Source organism: Ambystoma mexicanum, chromosome 2q (assembly GCF_040938575.1).
Source record: "Ambystoma mexicanum isolate Mex_15411 chromosome 2q, UKY_AmexF1_1, whole genome shotgun sequence".
Taxonomy (NCBI): domain Eukaryota; kingdom Metazoa; phylum Chordata; class Amphibia; order Caudata; family Ambystomatidae; genus Ambystoma; species Ambystoma mexicanum.
The window spans coordinates 1,444,242,232-1,444,265,467 of NC_090924.1; positions in this window are offsets into that span (position 1 = coordinate 1,444,242,232).

The following is a 23,236-nucleotide window of genomic DNA, read 5'->3' on the forward strand; positions in this document are numbered from 1 at the left end:
GTGCAAAAAATGGTCCAATTGCAGTGCACCCACCAGATAATGTACACATAGGTCGCAGAAGAGAGGGAGAGAATTGCAAAACCTCCACCTACCACATCAATGCAGAAAAGCAAACCTGCTCCATCGACCAGAATGCCCAAGAGTCCTCCAGCAAGAAAGAGTCACATAGGTGCCCCCTTGTGACTGTCTTTTTTTAATATAATGGTTTTGTAGCTGAAGAGAGGGATGTAGGGATGTAGTCATAGCGAACTACAGGAAGACACTAAGAATCAAGAGAAGCCTACATGAAGATAACAATGAACTGAACGATTACCTGAACAGCACAGCACATCTGGGGAACAACATTTGATACCAGCTCATTAAAGAAGTTGGTAGACGAAATTCAGAAGGAGAATGCTTTGTTTGTGCACTTCTACCGTACAGAATTGGGAAATCCAAGATCTTTGTGGCTGTAGAAATTCGTGTCCCGACAGCACACTGTCTTTCACACGTAGCAATGTGCAATACCAGAGGACAGTTCATGGGAAGGGAGGCCTCATTGATATGGGCAACCGAGACAAATTACCCGGATGAAGAGATTATATACAGGACATTAAGACGAGAAACAGAGCCCATACAAGGAATCATGTAATCAGGTATGAGAATCCTGGAGTTAAAGGAACAGCAATCAGATGGGAAGTGAACCCAAAGCTAAATGTCCAAGGAAAAACTCCAGAAGAGGCAAAAAATTGGAAGAACAGAGGCCAAATGCAGATTTGGGGAACAAGCGGAAAGTGTGTCCAGGTCCAGTTCATTGTCAATCCTTTGTGACAAATGAATGTGCCATAAAGTTGAAGCTTTGCCTGATGGACTTGTGCATGCTATGTAGAAACGTAGTTCCTAAATTAGCGCTAAATGGTACTCGCGGCATCCAGTAACACCTTATCTATGAGTATCAGTGGTTTTAGATGGGGGCCCGGGCTGCATGTACATCTCTGGTGGAGGGCAGAGGAGTGGGTTTAAATTTTCTAGGTTGAGTCTTTCTCCCTGTTGACTTGCATTCATTTATGAACCTTGAACGCATGCAGCACTCTGTGAAATAATGGGGGATGAAAAGGTTACATCACCTAGTACATCTGACCAAGTCTGGGTGACATCCCTTTCTCACTTTTAATATGACTTTGCCTTACATGGTTTTTGTGGGGTGTCATAATGACTTTTGAAAGTGATGCATTGTTGCCACTGAGGATATCCTTTTTTCCTTTTGCTTCATTTGTGAATATGTTATTTATGTATCGATCTTTCGCAGTATGTTGCACATGTTGGATGGTGAATACACCTTTCAAATGTTCATACAATTTTCATATTTTTCCTGTTTCTTGCGCTGATGTTTTGTCTTTTGGTGGTTCATCCGCTTTTGTTTGCTGACAGGTCTTTCCTGTCCACCCTCGCCTTGTTCTGGCTGGTGTTTATTTTTAGTTTTTTTTTTCTTCGAGACACATCTGGCCATGCGGCCACCTTTGAAAACCACGTCAGTTGGCCCTCTAAAATTGGTATTGTGGAATGTTATTGGTGTGAATAATCCTGCTAAATGTGCCATATTATTGTCTTGGGGGTCATTACCAGTACTACGGTCTGTAAAAATGATGGTAAAGAGGCAGGTCCTACCGGCTCATGGTTTTTTCTGGACTAGCGTACTCCGAGTCTGCGGGTAGGTGAAGCAAACTACCGGCAGGCCTGACCTTCTGGAAGTTCAGGCACCTACTGGCAGAAAAATCACTGAAGCAACAATGCCGGTGCTTCATTGGTTCCTATTGGGAACTTATCATTACTCTGCCACCTGTAATATTCTGGTAATACTGGGATATCGGGCAGCGGAAACGGCAATTCAAGTTTGTCAGTAAGCCGCTGGTAGTACCGGAAGTCGGCAACTCAGAATGACCCCCTATGTCTTGTGACATTACCTTGGGTGGGACAGACATGGTATTCAACATTTACAGCGAGGAAGATGGTGTTTCTATATTGTTCAGAATGAAGTTGCCATTGAAAGTCCTCTCCAGTAACTCAGATGCAAATGCTTGGGGGCTTTCTGCTAAGCTCATAGTGCAGGAAATTGAAATGTTGATGTGCCGTGTGTATGCCCCTGACTCTTATGAATCATTTTTTTCATAAACTGCTCAACATATCCAAAACTGCAAGGCGGATTCTGACATCTTTTTTGGGGACATCAAACTAGTTATGGACCAAATGCTTTACCAATCCAAAGGAGCCAGGTCGAAAATAGTGTCAAGGGGTAAGCGGTCACTTGACAACTTGATAGTGGAGCTTCTCCTATCGGAATTGTGGCATCTCAAACACACATCGGAAACAGGTTATAGTTTCAATTCGGCTAATCATGATGTCTACTCACAAATAGACTACTTGTTGATGCCTGATAATGCAACACCTAGTTGTTATGATTCAGATATTGGTATTATACAGTAAGATGTCAGTTGGTGTATGTTGGATGTTTATACTTAATAAGTGTTGAAGGGTTTCCTCAGAAAAACATTTGTTCTTTGTGATGGATTTCAAAGTGTGTAGGACTGGGAAGTAATATTGAAGTATTATGGTTGTAGTTAGATACCAGTTGGCGTATTCTAACTTTTTCCAGTTTTGCAGTTTAGCAGGGTATGTTTTGAAGCACGTTCATTCTTGTGGGTAGATTTACATTGTTCACTATTGTGAAGTGCCTTTGCAGCACTATGGGTGAATTTACATGTATTTGCATATTTCTCGCATTGGTATGGGCACTGTTAGACAGCTGTTGCCTTATTCTACCAGTTGGTGGTTTCAGAGGAGGTTATTGAGGACAGTTTGTAGACCCTCATACTCAGTACTTTTATTTTAAGTACTATGTGGGAAACAATATTAGTGTGTAATTTCTATTGTTGTTGTTTCTGTGAATATAGTCATTGGGCCATTGTTGAAAAGGCTGTATAGTAGTGCAACTGCGGTCTTTGTTCGGTAGTTGCTGTATGCTAAATTATTCCAGTTTCACAGGGTAGAAGGTTATTTTCCTTTTCCAGTTATGTTTGTGATGTGGGTATTGGGCAGTAGAGTATTCTACTTTTGTAGATCTGTGAATACATTTTGGTTTCAATAATATCAAATAAGTATTTGCAAGATTTGCAGGTAATCTTTGCTTCAGAGTAATGGAAGTATCATTGCATTCAAACCATCCACATTTCTTTTTAATGTGTGCAGTATAGTGACATGTACTGGTTGTGGTGCCTGAGTGGTAGATTATGCCAGTGTTGTGAAGTTTTTCTTGCCAAGTGATACTTGCCCATGTGTGAAGCTAGTAAGCTTGCAGTTGTTTTTGGTACCATCTGCAGTGTATCGTAAAAGTATTACTATTACGTATTGACTATGTGATTGTATCTGTAATGTGGAATGATTATCAGAATTGCAAGTAGTACATATTATGCTATGGTTTGCATTTTGTACGAGTTGCTGAAATTGAATGGATTCACGGTTAGGTATAGATACTTACATAAAACGCTCGTTAGGGACATGTTCCTGCATCACATGGGTGCAGAGAGTGCCTGTATGTTTCCGGATGTATGACGTCTGAAATATTTCATTTTGAGGTATGTGTTTGCTTTCCATTACTCACCCTTTTGGAGATAAATTTGGTCTTGACTCTTGGAGCGATTTATCATTTGCGCTACTGAATTGGAATGACTCCCTCGAGGGGACACTTACCTAGTCTCGGGCTAAATCCCTGGTCTGCGAAATGTACGGGCATCAAAGACGGAACATCCGTTCGATGCAGTGTTAAATACTATGTCTTACGAAGCTTTGCTGTGCGCGATAACACGAAGCCGCGCATGCGCGAAAATGCAAACGCTGCTCCTGTGCGCATACTAAAGTCTCAATAGTGTTATGGTTCTGCATATGCGCTTGAAATCTGAATACTAGTGTCTAGTATTTGGCACATGCGCGTAACTATCAATGTCCGTATTGGATAAAGTTAATCCAATATGTTAGATTTCTGTGCTATTAAATTGATGCCTGTACATTTCGCAGACCAGGGATTTAGCCCGAAACTAGGTAAGTGTCCCCTCGGGGGATTCATTCCATTTCAGTAGCGCAAACGATAAATCGCTCTTTTTTCAATTGGATGTTTCTCAACTAACAAAGTATGGACTTCGATCAAATTGCTATACAAGAGCCAAGACCGCATTTATCTCCAAATGGGTGAGCATTGTCGCTCTAAACTTTTAAATATTAAGAATGGCATAAAAATGTACACATAAAACAAGTAAATAGCGATTTACACTCTGTACTATTCTTCACAGGCAAATCATTGTACTGAAAGTATTTAATGGGCAAGAATACATTATGGATTCCTATCTGAATGGAATACATGACTGGATATTGCTAATATAGCCACAGAAGGAACTAGGTGAGAAGCATTTCCTATAACAATTTCCCTATTCAGTCAGTCCTCAATAATTGATTCACACATGCCATCAACGATATTATTTCAAATTTTAGCTCTGGTATAATCACAATTCCAAATTGGTAACACAATATCAATTATGCATTCAACACTAGGGTGATATGTACTGGTGTTACTTTGAGGTGCTGTCTGCACATGAGTTCTACATGATTATATAAATTCATTTTCAATTAGTTTTATTAACGTATTATCATTCAGTTATCTCTTGCCATTTTCCTGCAGCAAATCACATTGATTACTACAAATTTGGTATGTGAATTTCATCTTTTTTCTATGATGCAATCAATCGTGCTATGTAATAGTCTATGGCACACTATTGTACAAACTGCAATATCATTACCCACAACATCAATATGTTAATTTTAACATCATTTGTTAATGTTTTCAATATTATCAGCCTTGAGAAAGACGTTTGTGTTGAAACACATGTTGGCTGATAAAGAGTGTTAATAAACCTCACCAATATATGGACTTTTGATTATTTTTTAACCAAGACTTGTCAAATATTGAATACTACTGATTAGATTCAGGAGGTAGCGCGACTTGCGGGTCTTCATCTCCTTACATGCTCACTTTCTTAAAGTTACTTCTAAGACAATGTTACTCTGCTCATTGTTTAGTTGTGATTTCAGTAGGGCAAAGTCTTCTGCAGATTGCTCATTCTGACACATGGTGTTTTCTACTTCAGTCATGGCTAATTCTGCCTCATTTGCTATGAGTGGTTGTCCAAGTAGTTCTTGGCTTCCTGTCAGAGAAGGTTGACTGCTCTCAGAAGTGTACATAGTTAGATGGGCTTGAAGTTCTTCTTGTTGGCTGTTCATTGTCATTGTTCATTGTTCAACATGTTCATTGTCCAACATGTTTTTGTATTGCGTAAAGTTTATATCTGTAATAGTGCTGTCACTTGCATTGAAAGCATCTTCATAGGAGGCATGGGTGTCTAATAAATCATCTTTTCCCCATGGTTTGAAAAGTTGCAGTAGAGCCATGCAGTACCATTCTTTATGGTGAGGAGTTTTATATGATAGCTTCAAATGATTAATCAGTCTGCGTTTGGTAAGTTTAACCAGGCTACCCTCACAACCTTTGATATGAATTTACCTCATTTCTCATCTGGTTTAATATTATTTTTGTATGAAAAGTTTTGGGCTATCTGCTATAGGCACAAGGTTTCCAAAGCAGTACTCCTGTTTGGGTAGTATGTGTCCAATAATTTGAGTTTCAAAATGTCCTGGCTGTTGGGATGGTTTTTGGCTATTGTTTATAGTCTTAGTATGAGTTGAGCAGTCTTTTGCTGGATGCAGCCAGACCATGGCTTAGCCAGATTATGTTTTCAGATTACCCATACAAGGTTATGCCGGTTACACAGTCTATGGATTTGTTGAAGCCACATTCTCTATGGGAGAGCATTTTTATGCCAAAGCTGTACAATTTCTATGACATTGTTTTGTTAGATGATGCGTCATCCCAGAGGTCATTCAGCTCTGTTTTCTTTGCTTGGGTAATTGGGCATTGTAATCACTGATGTACCTTGATGCTTTGGTTCTTTATATGCAGTATGTGTTCTTAGGTGATTTGCCTTTCACACTGTGTCTAACAAAATAAATTAAGCTGTTTACTTGTCCTGTTGTTGAAACAGCTCTAGGGAAAACGAAGCAGCATTTGGTGTAGTATTTGACTTTGTTTTTATATTTGCGCCGACAATACTTGCCACACTTGTGTCTTTGAAACTGCAACATCTGTGCTTGTGGGTTGCTATGTCAACTTTTTGAAGGGATTTTACAAGTGACATATTTGTGAATGAACTGCAAAACAGTTGCATCACTGTCCTGGCCAAATTTAGGAGCATGTTTAATCCACAAAATCATATGGATGTGTGGTTCTCCTCTTGCTTGATATTCTTTTCTCCAAAAGAAGTGTTCTACTTCTCCGAGGGGAGGAAGTGTTTTATTACAAATGACGTGCAGCATGGCAATAAAGCGATGATGGAAGTACCTTAAAACATTTACAGGATCAAGAGAGTAGAGTTCTCCTGGTGTTTTCGTGTCTATTCCTGCTTTGTTCTCTTTTGCTATGCATAGGAAATCGTGCAAGTCTTCCCATGCATACTCTGCACAACTTAAAGTGACAAACAATGTGGGTGGGCCAAGGTTGCGTAGCATACACCATACATCTGCGTGACGTTGTAATCAGTATTCTTTCATACCACACATGTTTTCCAAGAGATCTGTAATATTTTACTGTAAAACTGCATCTTTCTCTCGCACTTTTTGAAGTAGCTGCGTAGCAGACATTTTTTGAGCAACCTGTTTTTAATGTGTGTGCTACTCTGTAACATAGAGTTGCTAGTTCACTTTCAAAGAGGAGGTGGAATATGTATTCAATATTTTGTCTGAATCTGGGGTCTTCAAAATACATTTGTAAAGTGCAGTATTCTGATGCTGTTATTTGTGTGTATCTTTCATTGTACCTTATACCTTTTCCAGTAGGAAAAAGTAGAGGAAACGCTTGTGCGTCTACACTTTTCTCCCACATGCTGATTGGAGATCCTTTGGCTTGCCACATTTGATGTTTCTAGTGCATTGTCTATGGTGTCTTTGGACTGCAGTGGGTGAATTGTATAGTGGTCTAAAATATTGGAGGCTGTCGTAGGATGTAGAAGTAAAAATTGGCTAGTTGGTGAGGAATCCTGAATTATTTCAGTGGTTTCCCTCAGGTTTTCTTCAATATTTATTTTTTGTAGTATTCATTGTTGTCTTTAAGATATTGCAGGACTTCTCTAACTTTGTATAAGTCCAAAAGTTGCTGCCAAATCCTTTTGTCTTTTGTAGATACACTGTTCACTAGGATAATAAAAGATTTATCTATCGGCCGTTGCACTCCTAGAGTGTATATATTTTCTTTGAGATCTAATGGCAAATAAAATACTTTGCCATGAATGCCTTTTAGTAATTTAGACAGAGGCAAATTTGCTGTTTTTGGTTCAAGGTGCATTATCGTTTGAAATAGGTGTACTGTGTGCACTGTATGGAGGGGTTTGTAATTTACTATTTATTTTCTGCAATAAGGTAGAGAGCTAACTGGAACCGCTGGGATTCCCCATTGTCTTCTATTTTTTACATTATCTCTACAGTTGTGTTGTTCTTTTTATAAAAAGTTCTGACACAACACACATACTTGGCTTGGTACTTCATAGATGTGCTTTTAAACTTTGCTATTTCTTTTTGTTATGTGTGTAATACAAAGTTGACATCTGCAAGGTAGTCACGACTCTTTTCCAAAGTTACTGGATTTTGTAAGTGCTTTATGTTTCGAAATATTTGCTTTGGATGTAATCTATTTCTTTGAGCAGTTCTTTGGCTGTACCGTGTAGGAGAATGTTATTTAAATGCTCCAGTGCTAAAGCAGGTCTTTTTGCATAGTACAGTTTTTGAATGAGATTTTGTATAGTAGAATGGTGTGTTGCTAACATTTCAATATGGGGTGGAAGGTGCATTTAAAAGCAGGTCCAGAAATGCATTCCTCATATTCCTGTGCATTTGCACACTGGACAGGAGTCCATAGTTTAAAATATATGTCTTTGGCATTCACATACTGATTAAGGAACTGCTGCAAATATTTAAAAGATTGTTTGTGCACGTTACACATTGATGTGCACGGCCATTTGTAGATGGGGCGTATTGGTTTGTTTGCTCTTGTTTGTATTTCTCTTTATTGAAGTATGGCTCTGTGCTTTTAGTGTGACTCCACTCAACTACACAGACGTTTCCAAAGGTATCTATGCTGATATTACATTTGTTTCGAAGTACTTGTTGTAGTTTACTAATTAATTTTGTTAGTTATTTCATGCTGTTTAAAACTCTGTGGTGGAACATTTTTTAGAAGGCTTACTTGTGGCTACTTTAACATTGGTAGTTGCAATCTTCTTAATACGTTTCTTTTTCATTTTACATTTTGAAAGATGAGTCACAGTTTCTTTCCTGTTAGCTTTTTCAGATGTGCTTAGTTATTGTATTAGCTGTTTTGTTTGAACTTTCTGTAAAAATTCTGCAAGAGGCGGATGGCTATTCTGTATGATTTTAGTTTGATCTGCTTTATATCTGCATTGCTTTCTACAGAGTTGCTTTTTGGGAGGCATTCTTTAGTGTCAGTTGGAGAAAAAAGGAAAGTGTGCATTTGGATATTGTACTATGTATATGTGTGCACTGTGCATTAGTGTCTGAATATGAGGGTAGGAGGTGTGTGATTGTGGAATGGCTGTTACTTCAGATTGGGAAGGCTGTACTGGTATCTGTGTGTTACTGTTCTGGCGTTCAGATGACAATATAAAGTGCGCACCTGTTGAGGTGCAATGAGTAAGAGTGAAGCAAATGCTGTTGGGTTGATAGAATTGTGTAGCCTACAATACAACAATACTGCACTGTCTGAGTAACAGGTAGAACACCAAAACAGTATTGCACTTACTTTGGTGGATATGAACAGAAGGTTTCTTCTGGGTTCTCTTTTCCAATTGTGACGCCACTGGTTTTCAGTTGAGTGGTCTTCATTGAATTGTACTTGGCGAACACATAATTTAAAATTGTAGGAGGTGCTCTTGGCAGAAAGAGTTAGTGTGTGTGTGTGTGTGTGTGTGTGTGTGTAATTGCACAGCACTTATATGAATGGTTACTTGTCAGCATCATTGTTATGGGGGCTAGTGGTGTACTTATATGTGTGTCCTAGGAGGTGCACTTTTGCAAGTGTGAGAGTTGCTGTTGCACTATTAGGTTTGGAAATATATTAGTGCAAGTTGTAGTAGGGTGAGAAAAAGGTTCACAAATATGCAGAGATTGGAAAGGAGAATGTTTCTGTGTGTGAAATTCCAATAACATCCCTTCACAGCTTGTTACGTGAGTGCACAAATTATTTCTGTTGTTTGATTTATTTATCTACATTTGCAAATGGCAGTGTTCCCAATTTACACATGTATTTTGTTGCTTTTGAAGCAATGGTGCATTGTGTCAATTGTGCCAAGTATGTAATTGCCATGCCTTTCTAAAATACGTGTAGTTTCCCTTTTCTGTGTGCTTTCTAGGCATTACACATAGAACCCGGCACTTGAACTTGCTGTGCAAATGTTTCCAAATTGGTTTTCTTTTTTTCAGCAATACATCAGAGAGTGTGGTGATCTGAAAGCTGCTGTTGAGTGGCTGATATAAGGCGGAAAGGAGGATAAAAAAGAAAACAAAAAATATAAAATAAAAGGTGTTTTTTATTAAGCACCTTTAAAATAAAAAAGGCTCTTTTCAGAGCCACCACTAAAGAGAAAATGTGCTACCCTGGTTGCAATTTCTATCCCCACCCTCGCGAATTGCATGATATGTCCGTGGACACCGTGGTAGTTCACGGAGTGCCCGTGCCACATCCAGGGCTTTTGATGCAGGTATGGAAATGGGCCTGTGTAGGCCAGGGTATTGGTCAATAAGGTTTCCTGGATTTGGTGTGTAAGGAGAGACTGCGGCAGAAGGTCTGTTTGCTGAGAAGAGTGCAGATGGCTATGGCTTTGTCTTTCAGGAGGCAGTGTCTGGATTTCGGGAGACTCTTGGATACATTGTTTGTAGCTGTTTGCAAAGTATTGTGGAGTGGCTGCACATTTTGGATTCCATCATGCATATGTGCACTGGTATGGAGTGCGTAGAATGAAATGGCTGGATTTTGTTCCTCTTTGTCCCACTTTGGTGACAAACCATCATCCAAACATTATTATTATTCATTGTGGAGGGAACAGTTTAGGACATATTACCAGAATCTCATTGCAGTTTGTGATGAAGGAGGCATTTGGGAAAGTCATGGACATGATTCCAAACTCCTGTGTAATTTTTCCTCCCATTGCGCAGAGACAGTGCTCTTCTTCATTTGGTCCGCAAATGGAGAAAGTGAGGCACAATGTCAACAAGGCTGCTTGCGCCTTTTTGAGAGATGTTGGCATGAAATCCTTCCACAATGAAAATATTACATTTCATAGCACCAACGTTTTTCGCAGGTATGGAGTCCATTTTACTGATGCTGGCAATCAGAGTTTTCTGTGAAATATCCAAAATTCATAGCAGCCGTTTTTGCTAGTATAGCAAGCATTTTTCCAGTAGGTGTTTGCAACTTTCACCCTTCCAAAAACAAATAAACAGCACAAAAAGGCTCTTATCGGAGCCACCACTTTCTCCCAGAGAAGAGTGCAATATTTTTGATGGTTCCACCACCCAACATTGTTTTAAAGTCTGCGGACTTCACAGGTTGGGCCTGCACCATTTCATTGGCACTTCTATTTTTAAACTGTGAAAGGTGTCTCTGAAGTGATGTCATCAATGACATTTGTGATTTGTGATGTCATCGTGGACATCATGGGTGTTAGTCTTAGTAGTGCACAGTGGTGGACCGAGTTATGATTGCCTAGCTTACCAAAACTGGTGAATGTCTGGGATTGTTTGGTTTTACTTGTAACCATAATATGGATAGGTTGTTATTAGTAACTGTAATGTCCCTTTAACAAAGTTTTTATACTGAATTTGATATATTTTTATTAGGCCAACTGAAAAATACCGTCCCTTTAACTAAGTTTTTTCACTGAATTTGATAGTTTTTTAGTAGGTCAACTGACCTATAACATCCCTTTAACAAAGTTTTTTCACTGAATATATATATATATATATATATATATATATATATATGTAGAAAAAAAGGGACTGGGAACCAATCCGGATTACATCGGCACTCCGGCTGTGGTCGAAGCGAAAGGCTGGATGTCTTCAATAAATCCACACACAGACTTGTATTCCGTGCAGTCAAAGTGTCCTTTATTGTTTAAGATACATGGACAAAGGAGGCAGCAACGGTCTTAGGTGCAAGAAGGAACGACGCGTTTCACCCTACTCGGGCTTCGTCAGGTAAGTGACATAGAGAGAGGACTATGGTTTTATATAGACAAGTATATGAGTCCTTTTTCAATGTTTTGCACTAAGATAAGGTAACAAGTGGTAGGCAAAAATGCAGCCATGTTAGAACCTGCATAACAACACAGTTCAGTGCATTTAAAAGAGACACAGCATTTTCATAGACAGTGTAGCGGTTTGAAACATGTTTGTTTAATCAAACCAAATGTCCCAAGTGGGTAAGGGATGGACAAAAAGCCTGAGATTGCTGATATTGAATCACTGATATTAAATCATGTGGTTTCATCTTGGTATTTGCCAATGTCAATAAAATTAGATAAGACAATCGTACACCGTTTTCTATTGTGCTGGGTATGTTGAATTCGGCCCAAGTGGGCTGACACATTGTCTCAACATGGATTGAAGTGTGCTCTCAAAAAATTGTATTCCAACATATATGTTGCAGATATCAAAATTGAGATATGCAGGTGTTGTATAGGTAATAAATATATAGTTCTATTTGATTTGTGTTTCTCTGTTTTGTTGTTTCCCTGTTATAACAGGTTTGCCACTTGCTCTCATCTTCATGCTATTGTATAGACTCCCTTCATGGGAATGCCTCTACCATCCGTAAATGTGTTATTGGAAATCATTTCTGATTGAAGTTGACATTCCTGTTTATCAAATAAAATCAAATAACTACAAAAGCCATATCTTGTTTTTGTTTTGTGAATTATTAAAAGCACCTTAAATTGATCTTGCATTCATGTCAAGCCTCCTGTGTCACTTCAGCAAGTGAGACAGAAGGCTGGACTGCTGTCTCCTTTAATTCGCTGGGAGGATGGGTAACCCCCCAGAGGGGTAACTCACCAGGAGATTCAAAGAGACACAACCATAACAAAGGAATATATCACATTGTTGTGTTGCATACAATGGGCCTTGGAAGCTGCAATTTTGGGAAGGAGGAGGGATTATCAGAAGAATATTACAGAATGTGGGGTGTTTTCAATAATCTGTCTGGATAACATTACATTAGCAGACTATTCTCCTTATTGGTTTATTCTCCTCCCTCCTTTGCTTTCCCTCCCCTGTATGTTGTTGTATTGATGGTCTGAAACAGATGTATTATTGGTATTATGATCCAAATTGAAAAGAAGAAATATATACAAAAAAACAGAAACTAAAAATAAAATCATTGATTTTTTCATTGTACTTCATTCAACTGTTTCCATGTTTGTGCATGTGTTTGTGGTTAAAACCAAATAAAAATATAAAAAACAAAAAAGCAAATGTGCAGGTGGAGCTAAGACAACCTTTACAGATACAAATTAAATATTCACATTTACAAACTCTCCCAGAACTAACAGGATGTTACGTTTGAAATCAGACATATTGCAATGCAGGTATAAAGATGCAATGTACTGTTAAAAAGAAAACGATGTTATAGTGATATTTGAACACATTATATCACTTTTCCTGCTTTAAAAAATGCATTCTGTACCATTACAGCTGTTTTGTTCACTCATTTCGACATTGGTGAAATATTCCTCCAAACATTCCGGTGTGCTTTGCCATCATTGTTCAACTAAAACAATAGTGCTATTTATTTTATAAGTTAAGTATACAAAATAAATGGTACTTTTACTGAAAGAAATACAGTGTACTTACTATTTTCTAAAAGCTTCTTCTGGAATAACTGTCAGATGCTTGTCAGTGTGTACGCAAGGTTCCACTGAGGTGATACTATTAGGTGTACAGTGATGATGTGTGCTTTGTGCATTCCATTATGTTGTGTACCCCTATGAAAACATATTGTGGGTTTTCAAGTATAGAATTCCGATACTTTATTTTTGGAGGTAGTACATGTATCTCTCATTGTTTCATATTTTTGCCCTTTGCAGGATACAACAATGTAAGGGGTTGTGTTTTTGGGCAGTGTGAATGCTGTCTGAAGTCTGCAGACATAGGTGCGGTCCACGGACTCTGTGGCTATCACATTGGAGGCAGGGAGGTCAGTATAATGTAAGGGACATGTAGACAAATAAGGGTATCCTGGTAAAAACCCATGAAATTCATTGACAACACTTTGTTAAAGAGATGTTATGGTTAAGTTGCACTAATTAAAACCTAACAAATTTACTGGAAAAAACTTTGTTAAAGGGACATTATGGAACATTATGGTTACAAGTCAAACAGAAAAATCTCAGAAATTTGCCAGTTATAGTAAGCTAAGGGACCATAATTTGCGCCACCACCATCTATGACTAACACCCAGGACATCAAAGATGACATCACTTTAATTTGCTGGGAGCATGGGTAACCCCCCCGAGGGGTAACTCACCAAGAGACACACCCATAACAAAGGAATATATCACATTATGGTGTTGCATTCCAATGCATTCCAATGGGTCTTTGAAGTAGCAGGTTTGGGAAGGAGGAGGGATTGGAGTTTCCAAAAGGGGCAGAGGGAAACTGAATAGGGTTCTAACCTCTTGTTTTTTCGGGGGGCTCGCTTTCCTTTCCACTTGCTATAGAGCACGATTGTGCTGGGTACGTTGCACATTCCCCTGTCATTGTGGAAGTTGATTTCCTAGTCCCACCCGTTGTCCTCTCCCTTTTATGACCTTGATATTATACTGTTTGCAGCACAAGCCATCTTCAATGGCGTGATATGGGGCCACTTTATATTCTCTTACCTTTGTTCTCTGAGGCAGTTTTGCTACTATTCAGGTATATTCTGAACAGACGAATGGCAGCCATTTTTTTTTAGATGCATTGTCCCGGGCTGCTCCAGCAGCCACAATATTACACTAAAGGGGATGATATGCTCAAAATGGCCCCCATCATAGTTTTAAGTCCTGTTTCATGATGTGCTGCCCTTGGATAGCCATCCTTCTTCCTTTCCAGGAGGGTGATGGCTCCCTTTCTTTATGCAACTTGCTAGGATTCTGGCAAGGTCTCCTTGGAGTGTGTGCTGGCATGAAGTTAGGATAAGACTGAGTGTCCCCAAGCCATATTCCTCCATAATACAGTTAGACATAGCATCTGAATTAGCCCATGAAGCACACAGCACCCTTAAATGCAGTTTGTTAAGTCGTGCCCTGCTGATTAGGCATCTGCCTCAGGACAGATGGGACCATGATGGATATATTTGGATTTTGCGGGGAATAAGAGTATGATGTCTGTAGCTGAGGCCTTTACCCAGGGCCGGTCTTAGACCAGATTGCACCCCAGGCGGGAAGCATTGTCCCTCCCCACCCCCCGAAATGACAACTAAAATTCCATGTTACAAATGTTGTGTGAATAAGGCATGTAATAAAGGAACTAGATGTACAGTACTGTGTGTGTAGTGCCTTGGTTCCACACCACTGTAACGTCATGCACTGCTTATGCGGCTTACATGTACAGACCTAGCTTCTGTTCTCAAGCTCTTGCCCCTCAACCTTCACTTCAATCGACTGGGTTGGCATACCCTCATCATCAATAACACACCATTGTTAAAGGGAGCATCACTCTGAATGCTCTTTGGCATGCCCTGCACTCCTGCTGGAACCTACCCTGAAGGGTAAATATAGTGGCTAATGAAATGAGGCTGTCCAGCGTGGCCATGTTTGGCTCATTAGGTCACTGGAATGTGGAGACCAGAGTTAATCCATATAGAACTCATTCAGTCATAAGCTCTAGAACAGGTACATGCACTACCATGATTTTATACCACACATATAGTAAAGTATGTCTTGAATGCCTAGTATAGTTGTGCAGAACAAGAGGAGCTATCACTGTTATTGTTAATGTTACCATGGAACTGAAATGAAGCTTGCTAAATGATGTTTGATATGGGGAGTGCCAAGACCATGAAGCGCTCTACAATACAGATCAAACAAAGCCCATTAAAAGAGGTTTGCATGGGTTGATGCCCGAGTTCCACGATTCTTGAGGGGCCGTGAGGGTACACAGCCCGCTGGACAATTGGTCACGGTTTTTCTGCTGGGCTATTATACTATGGCAGGGTGAATACAGGCCCGGCGGAAGATGTGCAGAGGCCCATTTCAACATGATAGAGGAGACAAAGATAAGGTTAATAGCTTCCATTTATCATGGGACAGCGAGTCAGCAGGGAGCTGAAACACTGAATGCCTGCTGTATAGCAACGATTCCTTCTTTGTAATCACGTTGCTGTCATGGAAGAACTAGTGTTGAAAGGCAACGAGCTGATAACACTTCTATTCTCCCCAATGGAAGTGACAGGTGACAGGCTCCAGCAAACAGAGCTTGTGAGCTGACTGGCAATAGGAGGGCAGTTGCTGGGGGCCCCCCTGAGGCTCGAGGCCCCATTCATTTGAATGGTTGAAAAGCTACAACGCTGTGCCTTGGTGAATGTGACCCAGCTAACAGATGTTCCTTAAGCTACGTGCACAGTGGTAACTCTGCAGTGCTATGTCAACCATGATGTGGACATGCCAACCAAGGCATTGCTGCAACCTGGCTTTGGATTTCACACACTGATTCGTGTATACAACATAAAAGCCCATGGATGGGAAAGCCTGTAAAATCAAGGATTCGGACAGGGACAGTGGGGCTAAACAGTCATGGCAATGGTGGGGTTTGCTAGGGTTTAAAGGGATGTCCCATATTGGAGGCATTCTCATTCTGTAGACTACATCAATTTCCCAGAGCAGTTTAGAACCCAGGTTGACTGGCTTTGCAACAAATGCTCTCAGAAAATATGGAGCACAAGCCAAGGTCTATAGGCTAGTTTAACACTTGTATCTATCACATGCAGAATGAATACACTTGACCCTGGCCAGTGATACGTGCACTTTGTGTGATACATACTGTAGGTTGCTGTCTTTTTTAGCAAGTATATGTTTTCTGTTAGCATCATTTTTTTGTTGTTGCTATGACTAGTCAAACAGCTTATGGTACATAAACTGAAATAAACACATCTAAGGGCAATTAAATATGGGAAAACTACTGCCCACGCACGTTCAATCAGTTTGGGTTGGTGCTTTGTCGTCAGTGTGAGGCTGTGCAAGTGTCTGCAGTCATACAGCCAGCAGCAGATTGGGTGACAGTCACCCAGCAATCAATCTTCCTCACTCCGCAGAAGGCGACAGGCAGGCAGCAACCCAGTTCAGTTGAACATGGTGGTGGCAGGTGGGCTTCTTGGCTTAGCACAGTGACTGGCCTGGCCTCCTGCCCTGCTGAACCTGCTGCTCCTACCTGAGCCTTGACCCTCTGAGCCCGATGGTGACTCAGCAAGGCTGTGCTGTAATGATCTCTACGACTAACCAAGTTAGTCCGGTCCCTGGATCCCTGTTCTACATCCAAATGAAGCTCAGCTGATGGAGCAGCCCAGCCACATCCCCCAATTACTAGACTACAAGGCATGGCGTGAGGAGGAGGCAGGCATTTGCAGTCGGGCCAGGCCTGGCCAGGTCTGGGGAACTTAAGCAACAAATGTTGCTTTTAGGATTATAAAATCCAGCAATCAGATCCCAAGGGCACTGCTAGCCTGGCTTTGCCCGCACGTTGCACTGCTGTGCTGACAGCAGGCACTGCAGCATCATGCAGTGCTCTTTGAGTCTGATGATTTTTTCACAGCTTTTTACATAGTACTAGTTTTAAGCTTATTACAATAAAATGAAATGGTGCAGCATGGCGCCCCCTAGAGGCTGGCACCTCAGGCAGCCACCTGCACTTCCTGATGCAAAGACCGGCCCTGGCTTTACCAATTCACTTTCCTCTCTGGCCCCGCCCAGAAACCTAGAGAGATGGGGCCTCATTCCGAGTACGGCGCTAACCAATGGCGCTATTAACGCCTTGGTTGACGCCGTACCCGGACCGGCAGCGCCTTGGTGGATGGCGGAATTACCGCCCCATTCCAAGGTTGGCGGGGCGGTAATTCCCCAATCCCCATTTACCCTTCCCCATTCCCATTTTTGCCCCATAGGGCATAATGGGAGTGGGGAAGGTGTTAATTACGCCACCGTAAATTACGGTGGCGTAATTAACATCAAGGTCCCTTAGCGCCATGGTTTTTAACACCTGCTAAAAGCAGGTGTTAAAACCTCCATGGCGCAAAGGGAACTCGGAGTATGGCGGTAAGGGATTACCGCCACCGCTCTCGTTAGCGGTGGCCGCTATCCCTTACCGCCATACTTGGAATGAGGCCCATGAACTTTTAAAGATCTATAACCTACGTTACCAGTTTCTACCTGGTTAATAAACAACCTGTGTGCATTAATCTCTAGCAGAAAGACTTGACATGTTGAAACCAGAGGTTTTCTTTTTAGCCATTGGTAAAAGGCAAACATGAATAATATGGGGAGTTAAATCAGTCTTATTCCATAAGCATAGCCACAAGAGAATGGGCTCACTGGAGTCTTTGTGCTATTGCTGTTTGTGTTGCTACTGTTATCACATTCCCACCCTTCCTCAGAGTATAGCCAGCCCTCTGCACGCATCATCACAAAGGCGTAGCCTAGGAGGTATATCTCTCCGCTGTGCCTGTATCTCTTGTATCACTGGGATTGCTGCCGGTTTTGTTGTAGTCTGGAGCTTACTAGGTGGTTTAGCCACTTCTGATCCCTGTACTCCTGCAGAGCAGTTGTCATTATGTCAAGCAGGACACCACAAATGGAGCCATGTTGGGTTTGCTGACCATCTCAATTGAAGTGGCTGCACATTTTGCATATGTTAATGACTTGCTCTGATTGCTTTCTCACATTGAATAGCAAATGCTCTTGGGAGCAGGTGAGCAGGAAACTTCTTTTTCCTTTATAACATCAGGGCTTTCAGGTGAAAATCTACATGTTGCTGCTAGTGGTTGTATTTCAGCTATGACTCTCAGCGTGATGCTGGGGATGATGAGGAGGGCCTGAATTATCTGCCGCTTGGCACCTCTGGGGCCGGCATCACAGTATGTGTGATGTTTCCGGACAACAATAGTCACATTTCTCCCACCTTCCGGCATATCACCCGTGACTGTCACCCCATGTGCCAAAATGTAGACATCCACACAAAAGAAGATCATTCCTGTATTTTTCCTCTGTCATCACTAACGTAACCCAGCACCCCTCTAGTTCAGTGTTCAGAGGACCAAGACAATATAAAGCATGGAAAAAAAAAACGGTGACAGGATGTGATAACATTGACTGCCCTCCGCTGGCTGTGTGAAATACACAGCCAAAGGCAGCGCACATATGGCCTATTTAATGAGGGGGCCACAACCTCTGCAAAAGTTGGTCTCCCATTATATTGTAGAGTGGATACTCATCTTCATTAGAAAGAGGGCAGTCCATCAACCACAGTTATATTTCATGTTGGCATGTCCGTCACATTATCAAGCCACAGACTAAGTTGTGTTGCCACAAATGCAAGTTCAAAAAGGATATAATGGAATTTAAAGATGTACTTACAACACATTCCTGCAAGAGATGAAGTACAGGAATAGCGTTATTTAGAAGCACTTTACACAGGAATGCAAATACAAATTACAGAAAACGTAAGTCTAATTGCTAGCCCTGGAAATCTTTCACAGACGTGATTTAAATGGTGACACATGGCTGCTCAGGCAGCTTTCAGAGAGGCAGGAGGCGGGCTTAGGAGACAGAGAGAAGAGTTAGTAAACTGGAGTGTATATAGAGTAGTGGAGTGAGGGGAGATAGGGAGTGGCTGAGGACTATGTCGGTAATTTAGATTGAGGGTAGTTTTGACATACACAGCACGGGGCAACGCCGTTCAGTGATTTGCTGTGAGTGAACAAAACAAGTGCCGCCACCAGAGATTCCCAGGGGTGGGTAACACAACGTTGGATTCTTAAAAGTGAGTGGATAAGAAATGTGACACCTAGGGACACGTGGGAAGAGGAGCAGGTGGATCAGGGAATGCCTGCATCTAGGTACACCTGGGAGGAGGAGCAGGTGGATCAGGGAATGTCTGCATATAGGTACTCCTGGGAGGAGGAGCAGGTGGATCAGGGAATGCCTGCATCTAGGTACACCTGGGAGGAGGAGTAGGTGGATCAGGGAATGCCTGCATCTAGGGACACCTGGGAGGAGGAGCAGGTGGATCAGGGAACGCCTGCATCTAGGGAAACTTGGGAGGTGGAGTAGGTGGATCTGGGAACACCTGCATCTAGGGACACCTGGGAGGAGGAGCAGGTGGATCAGGAAATGCCTGCATCTAGGTACACCTGGGAGGAGGATCAGGTGGATCAGGGAATGCCTGCATCTAGGGACACCTGGGAGGAGGAGCAGGTGGATCAGGGAATGCCTGCATCTAGGGACACCTGGGAGGAAGAGGAGCAGGTGGATCAGGGAATTCCTGCATCTAGGGACACCTGGGAGGACGAGAACGTGGATCAGGGAATGCCTGTATCTAGGGACACCTATGAGGAGGAGCAGATGGATGAGGGAATGTCTGCATCTAGGGACACCTGTGAGGAGGAGCAGATGGATCAGGGAATGCCTGCATCTAGGTACACTTGGGAGGAGGAGCAGGTGGATCAGGGAATGCCAGCATCTAGGTACACCTGAGAGGAGGAGCAGGTCGATCAGGGAATGCCTGCATCTAGGGACACAAGGGAGGAGGAGCAGGTGGATCAGGGAATGTCTGCATCTAGGTACACCTGGGAGGAGGAGCAGGTGGATCAGGGAATGCCTGCATCTAGGTACACCTGGGAGGAGGAGCAGGTGGATCAGGGAATGCCTGCATCTAGGGACACAATGGGAGGAGGAGCAGGTGGATCAGGGAATGCCTTCATCTAGGGACACCTTGGAGGAGCAGCAGGTGGATGATGGAATGCCTGCAACTAGGGACACCTGTGAGGAGGAGCAGATGGATCAGGGAATGCCTGCATCTAGGTACACTTGGGAGGAGGAGCAGGTGGATCAGGGAATGCCAGCATCTAGGGACACCTGTGAGGAGGAGCAGATGGATCAGGGAATGCCAGCATCTAGGTACACCTGGGAGGAGGAGCAGGTGGATCTGGGAACACCTGCCTCTAGGGACACCTGGAAGGAGGAGCAGGTGGATCAGGGAATGCCTGCATCTAGGGACACCTGTGAGGAGGAGCAGATGGATCAGGGAATGCCTGCATCTAGGTACACTTGGGAGGAGGTGCAGGTGGATCAGGGAATGCCAGCATCTAGGTACACCTGAGAGGAGGAGCAGGTCGATCAGGGAATGCCTGCATCTAGGGACACATAGGAGGAGGAGCAGGTGGATCAGGGAATGTCTGCATCTAGGTACACCTGGGAGGAGGAGCAGGTGGATCAGGGAATGCCTGCATCTAGGTACACCTGGGAGGAGGAGCAGGTGGATCAGGGAATGCCTGCATCTAGGGACATCTGGGAGGAGGAGTAGGTGGATCTGCGAACACCTGCATCTAGGGACACCCGGGAGGAGGAGCAGGTGGATCAGGGAATGCCTGCATCTAGGGACACCTGTGAGGAGGAGCAGATGGATCAGGGAATGCCTGCATCTAAGCACACTTGGGAGGAGGAGCAGGTGGATCAGGGAATGCCAGCATCTAGGGACACCTGTGAGGAGGAGCAGATGGATCAGGGAATGCCAGCATCTAGGTACACTTGGGAGGAGGAGCAGGTGGATCTGGGAACACCTGCCTCTAGGAACACCTGGAAGGAGGAGCAGGTGGATCAGGGAATGCCTGCATCTAGGGACACCTGTGAGGAGGAGCAGATGGATCAGGGTACGCCTGCATCTAGGTACACTTGGGAGGAGGAGCAGGTGGATCAGGGAATGCCAGCATCTAGGTACACCTGAGAGGAGGAGCAGGTCGATCAGGGAATGCCTGCATCTAGGGACACATAGGAGGAGGAGCAGGTGGATCAGGGAATGTGTAACGCTCACCTGATTCTCGCAGAGGCGCCGGTCTTGACTGGGCGACTACCGTATCTTCAAAGGTGATGTGTAGCACCCGGTTGGCTCTTTGGGCTGGACCTCTGTGCACTGTATGCCTGACGTGTAGAGTAAGATGTCTGCAGATAGAAAATATGGGGTTAATGAACTGGGGTTATTGGGGTGTCCCTATCTCTTTCCTCTTCTCCTCTCCTGTAGACCCCCAAAGGTTAACGCTCTCACCTTAGGTAAGTGAATGCCAAGCTCTCCATCTGCCTCAGGGCAGGGTGCTGTAACCAGTTTCTTCACTGGATAGGTAGCGCAGGCCTCTTGACTTCAGAGGACTGCTGTCCGTCGTTTACTGCACGAACGGTAAGTTTCGAGTCATTCAAATGTCTTTAAAGTCTTTAGTAATGATGTCTCTTGTTTTGCAGGGTTCCGGCGATGGCGGATGACGGGCTGAAGTGAGTTGAAGATGGAGCCCGTGTGATGAATAGAAGCGCCTGGAAGCACGTAAGTAAGCGCTTGTTGCCTGCTTCACTATGCGCTCTAACTGTCTTTTTATTTTGCAGGTACGAGTTCGGAGCGGCTGCAGGGTGCCGGAATACCCACTGGATTAGATGTGGAAAGGAGTAATGGCACGTGAGTATTAAAGTTCCCCAATGTCTTTAAACGCACCTTGTTTTGTCTTTCAGATGTGGGATGCAGCGCCGAAGGCCTCCGGAGCGTGCGAAGAGTTGGTAAACTTTTGTCTTTCAGATGCCGGAATGCAGTGTGAAGACCTCCGGAGCGCACGAAGAGTAGGTAAGCCTTTGCCTTTCAGATGCCGGAATGCTAACCTGTTCTTTCTTGTCTTTATAGGTGTTGCTGAAGACTGGATTCAGGATGGTAAGCCTTTGCCTTTCAGATGCCGGAATGCTAACCTGTTCTTTCTTGTCTTTATAGGTGTTGCTGAAGACTGGATTCAGGATGGTAAGCCTTTGCCTTTCAGATGCCGGAATGCTAACCTGTTCTTTCTTGTCTTTATAGGTGTTGCTGAAGACTGGATTCAGGATGGTAAGCCTTTTTCCTTAGGCCCAGGACCGGATGCAGAAGACACGATAAGCGTTCTGCTGCAGAGGTTGCAGAATAACGCAAAGCAAGATTCATCCACCGGGTGTGGTTTAAATAGCCTCATGTAGTGCTTAGGTGTCTCCTTCCACAGCCACGCCCAAGTAAGAAAAGAGTTCCTGGTAAGAAAAGAGTTCCTGCCTTCCAGAAGAGTTCCAGTGTTCTGAATCTAGGGAGTGGCTCCAGCCCCACCCAACAGGAAAAGTAGTTCCAAACAGAAGAGGATCAGAGGCTCAACTGACAGGCAAGTAAGCAGCATGGTCTGCTGAAGGTAAGTCCACCCAAGCATTATGAGCCCGGCGCTTCCAGCGCTGGGACTGGGCAAATTTATGAGCCTGGTGCCACTGGCGCCAGGACTGGGTCCAAAAGGTCCCAATTGGGACTGGTTGGCACTCGGAACCTGGGTTATGGATCTGCTTCCAAGGGAGTTGGGAAAACCCTGACCTTTTGGAAGCAGAGATCATGACAGTACCCCCCCTCAAGGCCCCTCCCAAACCGGGCTTCTCCGGGGGTTTTGGCTTGTCAGGAAATGTTCGGTGAAATCTTTTGATTAGGCGAGGAGCGTGGACATATTCAGCAGGTTCCCAGGATCTCTCTTGGGGGCCGTAGCCTTTCCAGTCAATTAGATAGAATAGTTTAGATTTGGAGATCTTGGAGTCCAGAATGCTTTTGACTTCAAACTCGAGTTCTCCATCCACTAGGATAGGTTTTGGAGATTTGGTTAGTCGGGTTTGAGGTTGCACGGGTTTTAATAGAGAGACGTGGAAGACCGGATGTATCTTCATATGCGGGGGCAAGTCCAACTTGACCGCTACTGGGTTTACTATGGTAGTGATGGAATAGGGACCAAGGTATCTTGGGTTGAATGTGC